The following is a 14,758-nucleotide window of genomic DNA, read 5'->3' on the forward strand; positions in this document are numbered from 1 at the left end:
CGCCCTGTCCACAGATGAGCCTCACAGCCTTCGGGGAAGTTCCCAGCACCCACGGGGCTGACTGAGAACCCAGCCTCTTCCTTGCTCTGCTCACAGCTCCAAAATCATCACTAAAAAGAAACCTGCTTATCATTTTGTTTCCTTTTTTTTTTTAACTGTGGATTTTCATCTTTACTTTTTCATGCTCTGACAAAGGATGAAAATTATATTTGAGTTTCAATTTGGATTTGTACAGCATATTATTTCCTTTTTCTGTAAGAGGGGAGGGGCACTGTCCTAGCAGCTGATGAAGCTGTGGCTGGGCCCGCTGCTTCCCTTGGGGGCAAGCTGGCCATGGGACTGGGCAGCGATCACGAGCCGTGGCTCAGGTGAGGACACGCATCAGGGACTGAGCCTCCTACGCTCCCTGCACAATGCTGGCCATGAGAACCCTTCTAACATTTGCCCAAAATGTTCTTCTCCACATAACCACTAGATAAAACGGAGTATCTGCAAATGTTATTGTTTCCTATTTAAGGCAAGTGGAATGAGAGGGATACATTGAAAAAAAACTATGAATTCATTTCTCCCTAGGAGAATATAAAAAAATTAATTGTGAATGTGCCAGAAACTTTTGAATTTTGCCCTTTTGAGTCTGACAAAAATACCAAAGTCGGTAACTTATTAATAAGGAGGTTTTGGAGAAGTTCTGTATTGTGACATTTAAAAGGAATTTTGGACCACATACTATTTTTTTCACTGGGAAAAAAGTCCCATCGGTAATGTATTAGTTTACAAATTTAACAGAGTCAGATTTCATCTCCTTTGCCAATTTTTTTAAAAACTTACATTGTTTAAAAAAAAAGAAAAAAACCACCCAACCGGAACAGTAACAACTGTAAGACTGTACCAGCAAAGAGGATTAATGTGCAGCAACCTCGAAGTGCTCCCACGGGTGAAGCACTCAGGGTTACGACTCGGTGAGATGAGGGTTCAACATGCTATTTTCTCCAGCAGCCCGAGAACTCTAATGAGTTCACTTCACCCAGATCTAAGTAAAATAACAAAGATCGGGAGAGAAGTCAAAGTTCCAGGTTAAGATGGCAGATATGAACTTCACTATAATTCAATTTCCTTTCCTTTATTCCTAATAAAACAAAGGAGGGAAAGTAAACAGCAGGAGGAAGAAAATTGATCATCCACTGAGAAAAGGAATTAAGCTTCACAGACTAAATCCTCAAACACAGTGGGCTTTGGATAAAAAGAAGACTCCAGGACTGGACGGGGCCCCTAATCGCACCCCCTGGGGTTAACAACGGCCCCCAAAGGGCGAAGGGAAAGAGGGTAAAGGCAGCAGAGCCTTATCCTCGACCCTCTGGAAGCAAAGAAAATGCCAGACTGGGGAATGACAGTCTGTATTCCAACCCCCACCCCATAAGTGAAGGGAACCCCATACTTGGGCATTCGCAAATTCACAGGAGAAACAGAGCCCAGCCTGTGACAAAAAGCAGATCCCTGTGGTTTGGAGGCAGTTCCCTCAGAGGGCAGAGGACAGGGATGGGTAGGGCATGATGATGCATTTGGACTGTCATTCTCCAGGAAAAGAACATCCAGCCTCAGGTCCTGTGGCCCAAGCACGTCCCTGCAGGGAATCTGCATGCATGACTGGGGGCTGGAGAACGGCAGTGTGAGCGGAGCAGTCCAGCCCTCTGCTCCAGGACACTCAAGACCGGGGTTATCGCCTGCTGCAGGAAACCAGATGGCAGGGGGCTCTCCACACCCTGTACCGGACTTGGGATGAGTGAGAGGAGCCTCCTTGGTGGCCCCAGCCAGTGTTGGTGGCCGACCCCGGAGGGACCCCAGAGCAGAGTCAAGACAGCAGCAGTCTTATCAGAGAGAAGGTGTGGGCAAATGCCCAAAGAGGAGGTGTGCTGCAGAGAAATGGTGAGGACACCGCGTGCTGATGCGGCGGCAAGAGGCAAGAAGGGAGAGAGGAAGGGAGCACAAAGAATACAGGAGCCAACGGAGAAGAAAACAAAACTCAAAAAGCAGAAGGAAATCCCTTACAAGCGCTTCCATCTCTAATGCAATTTAAGAACAGGCTTTCCAAACAACAAGAATGCCAGCGATGAGAATCTCAAATAGGAGATGAAGTGCAAACCCCGAAAAAGGAGAACCACGGCGACCTTCTGGAACAAATGAGTAAAATCTGAAAAACAGGAACAGAAGAGACAGTGCTCCAAGCTGAGAGTCTGACACAGAGGGACGGCTTGAAACAAACAGCGGGTGAGATCAGAAACATGGAGACAAACCCGAGGCAGGAGTGAGTGGACAGGACGACAGGTGAGCCTGATGGGGCGGGGGGTAAACAGGGTCGCTGACAACAAACTCCCCTGAAAAACGACAAGCCTTTTGAGAGAGAAAATACAAAGGAATTTTCCAGAAATGCAGAGAGATCTGAATCTGCAGATCAAAAGACTACACGATGTGCCAGGGAACAGTGACACACACTCTCAACCACTTTAAAGGAGAGAAAACACAGGCCCTGGTGGAAACTGCTCCCACCAGCAACGGTGGGGTTTCTTATCAGGCAGGAGGGTTTCGAAGCTACTCAAAAGAACTTTCCTCCAGTGAGGCTTAAGGCTTTTAAAAATAGTTGATTCGAGCATTTTTAATACAGATAATTGGTTTGGTGAGTGAATCATAGGTGACAATGAACCAAGTAAGTGATGCACTAAATGAGACCAAGAACCCGTGGATTTGGCCACGTCGGGTAAACTCCTACATAAACGCAGAAACCCACCTTTTGGAATGTTAGCAGAGTGGCGGCTTTGAACTTGACTTTTGAAAACCCTTGTCCTGTGAGTGTCTGCACCTGAAATCCAGCCACAGTCTATGCAGACAAGTACCTGGCTACAGGACGTGCCCCACGTTCTCAAGGCCGACAAGCCGGGCACGTGTATGGGGGCAGCTTTCTGTGTGATGTCGGTCAGTGGGGCAACAGTAATCGGTTCACACGCTGCCTTGGGGATGTCATGGTGCGTTTAGGGCTTACCACGACTCGGGGGGCCCCTGTCTGAACAATTCCATGGAAGGAGAGCAGCTCTTTGATTAATGCAACATGAAGTTATGAAAGTCCGGCCATTCCTTTTACTTCCACACTTGTGGACCTATTTCGTGGAAGGGTACCTTGAAATAGCAAACAGGCTGATACATACATATATATATATATATGTTTTGTTTCTTTTTTTTAAGTGTCACTCATGCAGTTCAGGTTTCCTGACATCCAGCCAACAAAACCAAAGCCAGCTGGACAGAAAGGCAGACATAACACTGGAACCCAAGAGCCTCAGGCCCTGTTCCCAAAAGAGCTTTGGGGCTGCCTCTCCGGAGCACTGACCATGGCCCGTGGAGAGCACTGTGATGTCCCAGACGACTGCCGGAGGAAACGGCTGCTCAAACAGAAGCTGGAAAACGAAACATCCGAGGAAGTGGCTTGTTGCTCAATAGTCAGGATTTCTTCACATCTTAGTGAGGAATATGCAAACCAGCAGTTTAATACATAAATCCTACTGGAAGTTCTCTCCTCCAAATCATTTTTTTTCTATTAAATATTTTATTTGTTTGAGAGACAGAGAGAGAGAGAGAGCACGCGTGCACAAGCAGGCAGAGCGGCAGGCAGAGTGGAAAGTGGCTCCCCGCTGAGCAGGGAGCCCAATGCGGGACTTGATCCCAGGATTCTGGGATCATGACCTGAGCCCAAGGAAGATGCTTAACCTTCTGAGCCACCCAGGTGCCCCCAAATCATCTCTTTTTAAAAACTAAAATAAACCAAGCAACTCTGGGCAGGTATGTAGGCTGATTTATCCAAGCCAATCTCCAATTTTCAACGTCCACTGATAGACCCAATATCACACTCATTAAGTTTCGTGAGTGTCCCCCACCCCCCAAAAATTGCTTCAAATACTATTATCCCCCCCAAAATTATCTCTAATAGAGCAACTGCAAAGAATAACATATCCTCTGTGTTGTCATCAATGCCAGCAGGCAGGCAGGCAGGGAGGCCACAGAGCCCAAAGGTATCCAGGGGTCCCCCCTGAAATAAGGGGAATGCCGTCCAGAAAGAGACCTCTGCATGCGAATGGCTTCCCATCCAGGCCTCTCAGTGTGGGTCCCACCTCTGGGATCAGGAGCCAAGGCTTCCTCATGCTTCTATACACTCAGGATTTTCCTGTTAACACTGTTCTGCAAAGCTAGAACCCAAAGCCTCAAAGCTCACTTAAACTCTCCCACAGAACTCAGTATTCTCCCTAATAACTTGGCAGCTGTTCCAGGGCTCAAGACCCCTGTAGTCAGCAGCAGAGCCCAGCACTCAGACCGCATGACCGCCCAAGGTCCTCCCAAGTGCCTGGAGCCCAGCTGATGATCTGTCAAGTTATGATTCTGAGTGGTGGTGCTTCCAGGCAGCAGTGAAGGGAAAGAGACACAGCCCCGCCTGCCAAGGGTCAATCCTGGGCTCACACCCACCAACATCAACCCTGGGTTCACACCCACCAATGTCAATCCTGGGCTCACACCCACCAACGTAAATCCTGGGCTCACACCCACCAACATCAACCCCGGGCCCAAACCTCAATGGTATCTGTGCCTCCTGGTGCATTCATTTCCTCATGTGAAAACTCAGGTAATCACAGCACCTGACTCAAGTGACCAAGGTGAGCAGGCAGGAGCTGGCCCACATCAGCTCCCCGTCAGGTTCTGAAACGTCACAAGCGCCTGGCAGAAATCAGCTAGAGACTGCTACGTTATAAGGATGATTTTGCAATTTCCAAATGCAAATTCACACTTAGCGGGAGAGTCTCCACCTGCAAAGGCAGTGACATGGGAGCACATCCAGGAGGACACAACAAGAAAGCAAAAAATACTGCCCCCATTCCTACACAAAAACCAAGAGTTTGCCTAATATTCGGTCCTAATTCCCCATGTTCTGGAAGATCCAGGAGACCAAGTCAAAACAGCTCATGGAAAAAAAAAAAAAAAACCAGCTCATGAAATAGTAAGGCTTCCACAGTGCTTCTGAAACCGCTCCACGGAGAAGGTTCTCTAAGTCTCTGCTAACAGCCTCTCCATACTTACCCAAGCCCGAGGTGTGCGCCTCATCACCAGCCAGGCTTCCACACCAGTAAAGGGGTAGAGTGCATCTGATCTGCACTCCGGTGACACCATCTGGCTCTTCCCAGCACAGGCAAGAGAGCTGCTACCTGTGAGCCTTTCCCAAGTGTTTCCTGCCAATTCGGCACTGAGGGTCTGCCTAACCGTGGCCTTCCGAACCACCATTCACGTGTTTGGCAAGCCCTGCCCCGTACCACGCAGAGTGCTGGTGCTGGCAACAGAGGGAACAGAGGGAAGCTCTGCCCGAATGCAGCTTGTTTTCAAGGGCAGCGGACAGGACAAGAAGAGCCAGGCCTGGTGTCGAACGGGGCGGCAGGGATGGGGAGGGTACCGAGAGTAGGTGCAGAACCTGCCCCCAGAACCCACTGAGCAGATTGGGGGGGGGGCAGTTCCAGAACTGCATTCTTGAGGAAACAGTCATATAACGCTGGCCCCCCTCAGTAAAATCTGATTCACAGGCAAATCAGTGAACTGTTTATTGAAAACATTCCAGTGCCCACGGCGGTTGCTGGACTTGAACATTCCAGCACCTACTGCTGTCCCTGAAATAACTTGTGTGGTGAACTTAATGAAATATACTTAGTCTCGGACTAGTTTATTTGGGGGAAAAGAATACACTTATGGTTGTTTTATTTAGTATTCTGCACATTTATTTTAAGCACCAAAAAAGGTAAACTTACAAAGAGCTTTACAAACTGGGGTCCAAGAACCTGGCTCGCCCAGAATACTGAAACAAGGCTTCCCTGACCAGTGACACTACCTGCGCCTGACCCGGGTGTTGGGGCCAGAGCACCAGAATGGTAGTGGGCGTGCGACCACAAGCTCCAAACAGAAGCCGGACGCTGGGTTACTCAATTACTGGCACACTGGCGAGTGGTCCCTCAGTCCCCAGATTCATGGTTCTCAACTAGCGCAATCCACATGAAAGTAAATTTCCATTAAAAAAATAATCTGTTGCACAAACTCTATTTTTAAATACGCAAACTTAGAATCAAATATGGAAAAAGTAATGGCTTTCAGAAATGCTCACTCATGGGGCGCCTGGGTGGCTCAGGCCAGCTAAGTGACCAGCTCTTGATTTCAGCGCAGTCATGAACTCAGTGTCACCGGATAGAGCCCCACATCGGGCTCCAAGCTGAGTGGGTAGCCCTGCTTGAGGTTCTCTCTCTCCCTCTGTTTCTCTACCCCAACTCACTCCCACTCTCTCTCTCTCTCAAAAAATAAATAAATAAAACAACTGCTCACTCACTATTCCCTGAGTGTAAATCAGGTATCTGCTTCAAGAAATTAAAAAAGGCTGCTCACTGTTAGATCCAACCCTATGGAGAAACCAAAAAATCCTATCCATTTTAACGAGCTGATGTTGTTTCTACACACTGTAGTGTGGGGTCTGCGAACTGTCACTAAAGGACCAAGTAATGAGTAGTTTAGGCACCATGGGCCATATTCTTCTTTCTCCCTGGGTGCCTCTTGGTCGGTTTATTTACTTTTACAAATGTTTAAAAATGCAGTGACTCTTCCAGCTTGTGGGCAGTCACAGCCCGAGCGGGGCAGGCGCTGCTGGACCCAGTCTCCCCTTTGACATTTCTCATGCCAATGCCTGCACATTACGGTTTTCCACCTTCCCTCTGGAGACTCGCTGTAACTGTTTCAGTCCTGTGGAAACAGTGTATTTACTTTACTGGAAGGAATCCAGGTTTTGTCTCCAGGTCTCTATCCCCATCCTAAAGGGAGCTTTGGTCAGTGAGCACACCTGAGGGGAGCAGAGAGCGTGAGCTGCACAGCTCCAAGCCTGCAAAGTGCTGGCAGGAGACAGGACTGCCCCTGGGGTGTCCTCACGGGTGTGTGTGTGTGTGTGTGTGTGTGTATGTGTGGTGTGTGTGTGCGCACATGAGCATGCATGCCTGTGTGTCACTGCCTCTCCAGCTAAACCTGACCCTGCACACGGCGCAGGAAGCTCCTGCATCTGGAACATTCTGGAACTAGATCAGCTTGCATTGCTCCCTAGTGCATGGCGGGCGCCTGCCCAAGCTGGAGGGCACGCCAGGGCACAGGGCCCGGACAGCCCAAACACACTCTGCGGCCAGGGTTTCTCAGAACTAAAGAGCAGCCAGCACCCCTGACGGGGCTGTAGAGGGCGTGGAGGTCAACAGGTTCCTGCAGTTCCTTCTGTCGGGATGTGAATCCATTCCAACCTCCAGAGGTTGTCCGAGGACTCCTCCCTGTCCCCATCCTGTCAGAGGCCGGACCCCCCCCCAACTCCTGTCAGAGCATGTCTACATTAGCCATCCCCCTGCCCCAACAAAGCCTCTTTCTTCCCTGGACTGCAAGGAAGACGCACGGAGCAGCTGGCCCGCACCCCTGCCACGCTACGTGGTTACACGACACGTGGTTTTGCACAGTTCGTCCACATGTCCCCCATGTCCCCCCACACCAGTCCAGGCCCACTCCCCACCCCCCCAACCCCGGGGACAGAGACAAGAGCACGCTGCAAGCCGGTCAAGTCTGTGCGCCAAGCCCCCCAACCCCGCTCTCTCCACGCCATCCACTTCTCAAGCAGCCCTCAAAGAGCAAGTGCTGTTTTCTTCTTTTGTCCCTGATGTTATTTTTTAAAAATAAGCAAAACAGCTTTGGAAAAAATGGGTCTCAGGAAAAGGGTAACAAATGCCAGCCACACATGCTGCTCCACGGGGCTGTGTGAGCAGAAGACAGGCCTCTGCTGCCTACTCATCACACTTCATATTCCGCCCAGACTAGACCCTTCCTCAGAGTCTCTCAACACACTGCCTCCAGGAAGCCACCCAGGATGCACGAAACACGATACTGAGGTTGACTCTGGCTTTTACTTCTGGCCTGGGTCAGTCACCAGAGAATTCACATGAACGCTATGAAACCGTCATCTGTAGGATCAGTGGTAGATCTGCACGGTCCACACGTGTGCAAGCATGCTCACACACATAGAGGATTGGGCGAGCCTTCTCATCCGGTGAGACTGGTGCGGCTACTACCTGTGGACGTCCTGCCCCCAGGCTGGAGACAGGGGACTCCCACACGGTCACATGACCTCTGCCCCTAGGCTGGAGAGACAGGGGACTCCTGCACAGTCACAGACCCGGGCACTCTCATTTGACCACAGGTTCTCCCATGTAGTTTTACCACTTGGCCTATTTCACTTCTACTAACTTTGACCTCCCTCATCACCAAGTCCTGGTCCTCGAAGTCCATGACCCCAAAGGGGAGTTGGCACTTGGAGTTCTTGGTCCAGTAAGCATGGTGTCCCAGGAGGTAACATTTTCTGCAGACGATGTCAACCGCTGCATCTCTTACCAGCCATACCTGCCAGGTAAGCTCCATCATTCAAATGATACCCAGCTTCCTCCAGAATGTCAGTCTCTCCACCTTGACCCACAGCCACGCAGAGAGTTTCTCCTAACCCCTGCCTTCCTCCCTGCACCCTCCCCTCTGCACCAGGCATGGCGTGACCCTCACCCTCTCCTCTCTTCACCCCAAGGCTGGCTTCAACCCAGTATTTCTTCCTTTCTGTGCTGCCTTCCACAGAAAACCTCTCACCTAGCGAAGGCATGGTCACATGTATCTGAGGTCTCCCACGTCCTAGAACCAGTAAAACAGCCTGAGCAGGAGGAAGGGGTGGTGAGTTAAGACAACAGTGAGGAGGGGGATGCAGAAAAAGTTTTGTGAACTGATACTTTAAGATCCAAACAAATGCATAACATTCCGAAGTTTGCTGTCCTTCAAGAAGGAAAACATGCCTGAGAAGCCCAAGGTCCACAGCCAAAGCAGGGCCGTGGAAGTCAGAGCCACTTGGCAGCAGCAGCACAGGGGCGAGTTCAAATGGTACCCAGGGCACTGCCAGGGCGGGTCCTCAGGGCGCAAGGCCAGACAGCGGGTCTGCATGTCACGGAACAGCTCTGCATTACGAGCCCCCATCAGTGACGATATAGAAGAGCATGAGACTCCAGCCAGGCAACCAGACGGATGTCTGATCTTCTGCTGGAGCTACAGAAACGGCCAACTCTCCTCCCCATCTCCCGGGAACACGAAGGATCACCAATGAAATGCCTGCCACCAAGTGGGGAGACCTCGATGAGCACAAAGCCCACTGTGGTAAGAAATGGGACAGACCATTCCTCGGGAGCTTACGTGGATGAGCAGGGTTTCCTAGAGTGGAATCCCTCCTCTTAGCTGCTCCCCACACACGAGTTACATAAATCCTTGCTTTTCTATGTAAACTCCTTGAAGGTGGTCACCTAGAGTCTAGGCTGACACAATGCATGTGTACCCTGTGGTTTCCAGATCAGAGCAGGCCGCTGCAGGGCCAGTGGTGGATGGCTCTACTGCCATTCAGACTGCCTGAGATGGGAGCCAGGTGCCAGCAAGATGACAGAATCAAGGCCAGAGACAGGGACAGATGCAGCAACAGACCAGGGGACTCTCCAATGACCACTTTTCCATTTGCAATACAGAGGTCGCGCATTTGAAGCTCTAAAACACACCTTTGGTATTAAAATTTCTCCAGGAAAAAATGACCTATAATTCCAAAGGTGAAACTTTCGGGACCCTCATCTCCTTTTTCCTATTAAAGAAATGGTTTTGTAGCAACGTGTGATGTCCGAAGAGGTCTTGGGAAAGCAACAGCTGTGTCAACAGCATGCACCGTGCTATTTGGGGGCTCTGTGTCACGTGGCCAGAGTGGGCATTTGTGGGCTGCAGGGGGAAACTGGCACTCTTCCTGGTAGAAGCCAGCAAGCCCTCCTCCGAGTGCTCACAGAGCCTCCTTCGGCCAGGTGTAAATCACGGCCTTGAACTAGAGTTATCTCAACAGAAGGTTCTTCTCTTTTCTGGAAGGTACCCGGCTCTCAGTACGCCCTCGGTTTCTTGTTGACCTAATTGCAACAACATGGGAAGATGCGTTCTGAGTTCCAAACGACCAACTCAAAAACACATTCTGTCCTGCCAGCTCTATCAATGCCAAAAACATGACGACCTCCTCATTCTTACTTTACAGCCTTCTTTTCCTTGTTCAAAACAAAGTAGAACGTGCTCTTTCATGGTTTCTTTGTGGCTCTAGGGATAATTTCAGGATCGCTCCCCTATTCTGGGCAGTATCACCTGGCCCTCTACGTGGCTTACGTAGGAGAGGACAGAGTGAAGGGCAGGGGAGGAAGCGAGAAGTCAGTGATGTCTCCATGGCCAGAGGCGGATTTGAAAGGATTTGAGAATGTGAAAAAGACCGGACTTGTGCCTGATCTATTAAACCAAACTACCAGCAGGCTGCTCGTAATCTCAAGGTTTGCAGATAATCCTCATTAAAAAATTATCATGTACTCATAATCACCCAGTTACAAGTAACATGGCAAAATTATGTTAAAACACTTAAAAGGCTGGATTTCAAAACTACTCAACTTTTATTAGAGTTTACAGATTTTTTTTCATCGGGACTTTAAACAGCACAAGAGGACGTGTTTAGAAATAAGCCCTAACATCTGTTGAGCAGTGGTAGCTGACAAAAAATTTTTTTAAGTTTATTTGATTTGGAAAGGGTTTCAGGGGCTGACAGCTCAAATGCACTTCATGTGTCCCAAAAAATATGGCTGAGTGTTTACCACATGGTTTGTTTCTAAGCAACTAAGCAAACATTCATTAAAAAAAAATATTTCAGACCCATGTGCTCCTGAGAACCACCTCCCACCCCAAGACAGACGTATTTGCTGGGAAACAGCTGCTGGCGGTGCCGACGGCAAGACCAGGGGAGGGATAGCCAGCCTGCAGGGACCTCACTGCCAGCAGGCCCTCGCTCCTGCCAGGAGCCGTGACCACAGAACTCTCCACCCACATGGGACAGCGGCAGCCAGGAACGGGGCAGCCTGGCACCTTTCTCCCTGTTTTGTTCCCATAGTTCCTTGGAAAATTAGCTAAGAGCAGTTAGTTTTATAATCACAGGAGAAAAGGTCTGTGGACATTCTTAAGCTCACCTCCACTGACTGTAAAATCTTCCCCTCAATCCACGGGACAGTGGAGTCTCGTCCTGGGGAGCCCATGGGCCCTTGCCCTGCACTACCACCATGGCGGCTACCCGGTATGAGCTCCTCCAGGCTCCAGATCCTTCCACTCGAGCTCTCTGCACAGTTCAGCAAGGCCCACAGCATGAAAGAGAAGAGGAAGAACACAGGGATGTCACAGAGAAAGGGTCTCGGGGGCACTGAGCCCCTTCTAAAGCTTGAAGTCTCTCGACGACACCACAGTCCACCACTTCCCAGTCCTCGAGGGGCACCACGTCTCAGGGCAGGTGTCCATCATGTTCCCGCGGAGACTTGACAGCCGTGTTTCCTTTCTTTTCTCTTTTTCTTGATTTTGAGGGGGAGAGACTGAAAACCCAAGAGGCGGTCCCAGGGTTTGCGGTTGGGGGGGTGGGAGGGTGCACCGTGAACGTGAAGCGTGCACATGAGGTGTACACTCAGACGACATGGTCGACATCGTTCACAATTCTAATGAGCGCCATTAACGGGGCAAGGATTGCTCTGCTTCTCCTTACGGACAGTGAGTGACAGCTGTGAAATCCCCACCAGAGGTGTGAAGGTCACCAGGAGTGAGCACCTCCAGCGACAGCAGGGTGGCTCACGGTTCCTCCCACCCCCGCAGGGAACGGACAACCATGCCAGGTGCAGCTTCTGCTTCAAAACCAGGTATGCATCACACATGGAGCAGCGCTGGTGGGGGGATTCCCTCCCGTGACAGAGAAGCTCGTGATGTGACCTCATCTGGAAACAGGGTCTTTGCAGAGGTGACAAAGATGAGGTCAGATGAGAGCAGGTTGGGCCCAAATCCAGGGACCACCGGCCCCGTGAGAAGAGTGCCATCGGACACGGACACAAGGCCACTGGAAGAACGCCGCATGAGAACAGAGGCTTGGAACAGACTGGTGGTCAGAGCCTCCAAGAGGAATGCACCCAGTCAACACTGTCCTGTTGCGCTTAGGTCTCCAGCATGGCGACAGCACGCCGTCTGTGGTCACTTGCTATGACAGCCCTAGAACTCTGACACGCATGCACACACATACAACTGAATGGGTATTTGCACAGAAATTTCACTCCTCAGATGACTTGGACGGAATCACTGGCTCCCCTCTGAGTTACCCACTTTTGCATTGCTCATTTACTCATTAAAAAACACACATAATATTTAAATCCATCCCTCATTTAAACTGCACCTTTAAAATCACTGGAATCGTGTCTGTCAACCCTCTGCTACAGGACTATCCGTGAGAACCTATCAGCCATTTCAAAACACAGCAGCTGTTCTCCTCAGAGACCCAGCTACAACCCATCTGATGAAAAGTACATTTGGCCAACAGTCCGGGTCATCCCGCACCAGTTTCTGCAGAAGAGAGAACTCTCCTGCAAAGAGAAAGCTGTCCCCACTGACAATGGCCAGCAATGTGAAGGTCGCACGGCAGTGGGTCAGAGTGGCACTAAGGGACATTCGCATGCTAAGGAAACCAAGAAAAAACCCTGAGAGGACAGGAGAGCTCCGCCAAGCCATGCACACTGGCTGATTTCACGGCCACTGGCAGCAGCAAGCCGGTGCCTGAAGTCACTGCCACGCGCGGCCGGGGGCAGCCGGTCACTCCAACAGCTGCAGGAGGGAAGGAGGATGAGTTAGAAGAAGTGAAGGGCCGCACAGCTCACGGGACTTGCCCTCCCCCCAGGGTGGCACTGGAGACATCCGTCCTCAGCTTGCTGCCCCCTAACCCGACCCTCTGTCTCTGCGAGTACTCGAAGGTGGGGCTGATCTGTGATCAGCTTCTTGTGCCACCCACACGGGCACACAAACCTGGGCAGAGATTCGGTATTCTCCAAATCCAGAACATTCTGGATGGAAGGCTTCTCAATGAAGTAAGCGTATTTAATACGTCAATGTCATTCACATTCGACAACAACCAAGATCACTTTCCAGCTGCAGGGTCCCTGGCAGAGTTCCAGTTCCAGAAAGAACTCCAGTGTGGCCGGACAGTGAGAAAGCGAGGCTTCCGTCATTCATGCCCTTTCAGAAACAAACTGATTCTCCTGCTGCTATGAGACTCGCCCAGGCCAGGAGACAGGAAGTGGGAGTCAGCGCCCCGGCCTCCCCACGAGGCAAGGACGTGGCCACCTGCCTGGTTCCAGGAAGGCGGGAGCGGACAGCCCCTGGGAAGCAAAGATTGCGGGGGAGGGGGTAGGGGGTTCCCAAACACACAGCGGCACCTGCCCACAGGAAGTTCCTTCTGCAGCCAGAGGCCCCGATGCACGTCCACTCAGTCACACCTGGGGGCCCTACCCTGAACTGAGTCACACATGAGAAGACAGGCAGGTGGCCTGTCCCTAGAAGTAGAGAGAAAGGATCGTGGATGGTCTTTCCCCTGATCCAGGACACCTTGGGCACAAGCCCCACTGTGGGGAATGAGACTTCGCAGATGAGGAAAGGGATGTCCTTTGGTGTGCTCATGCATGCTTCTACCCTATAAAATAGTGTATTTTTAAAACTATATGCAGTGCCATGAAATTTCAATAGAGTAAAATGTGTTAAACAATCAAAGAAGGGGGTTTCAGCAGAGACCACCGTTTGAGTCATCCCACTAAGTATAATTTTTATCTGAAGTATGAACATTCAAGAAAAATGCCTTCATGCTCGTCAAAATATCAAAATATTGAAAAGAAACCACAGCCCCAAATGTGCTGGAACAGACCAAAAACAGCACATGGGAAAACAGCAAAAGCCACATAACAACAACACAGCACCGTGTGGGGAAGAACCGGTGTCCGTGACTCAGGGGCTCCCACATCGACTACACTGGACGCCGAACTGAGCGCAGGAGGAGCCCAAGCACTAGCAGAAAACCAGGGGCCTATCACCAGCAACCCCTGAGAATGCGTGCAGATTCACTCCAAGAGGCGATCGTGGGCAGTCAGGTTAGCCCGGCCCTCAACACCTGGCCTCATCAACAATCCCTAACCCCAACAAAGATGCAGAAAGCCCAAGAAAAGAGCTCAGGCTCCCTCAGTGGAATCCAAAGGACTATGGCTAAAATCCACGCTCAGACACCGAGGAACAGACGCAACACCAGCACAGCCCAGGCACAGGTCCCAGCCCAGGGAAGACGTCACAAAGACCCAGGACCTTCTCTCCCCAAGCCCCTGTCCAGATGGTGCTTTTCCTAGCATCTGTATACATTCTCCATCCATCAGATACGCGGGCTTCTCTTCAATTCCCAGCTAGAAGCCTGTGCGTCTGATCTCCCTACACCCTCATGTCCATGTGGATAACGAAAAAGCAGGCCTTTCCCTGAGGTGACCACCATGAGGCTTTGAGGGCAGGGTTGCAAGACCCTGCAGAATGATGGCCGAGCCCCCAGAGAGCCCCAGAACGCCAGCCTTCCGTGCTCTTCGGAATGGTTACACGGTCTCCAGGACAAGAGTTAAATACTAGAACAGGTGTTACAGGGAACATGAGAAGCTACTCAGGACTGCTGCTAAGAACACATCTAAGGGACAAAACAGGGTGAAATGTGTAACTTAAACAAAAGGATAAAATGAAACAGAATCAATGGCAC

The 14,758-nt window shown here is 50.6% G+C and overlaps 1 protein-coding gene across 5 annotated transcripts in view; it reads right to left on the bottom strand.

Annotated features, from left to right (window-relative positions):
• Positions 1-14,758, bottom strand: part of AGAP1 (ArfGAP with GTPase domain, ankyrin repeat and PH domain 1) — a gene marked incomplete at its 5' end in the record, with an annotated part of 507,381 nt that overhangs the window by 314,735 nt on the left and 177,888 nt on the right. The window lies entirely within an intron of this gene.

The sequence above is a fragment of the Martes martes genome, assembly GCF_963455335.1.
Source record: "Martes martes genome assembly, chromosome: 3".
Taxonomy (NCBI): Eukaryota; Metazoa; Chordata; class Mammalia; order Carnivora; family Mustelidae; genus Martes; species Martes martes.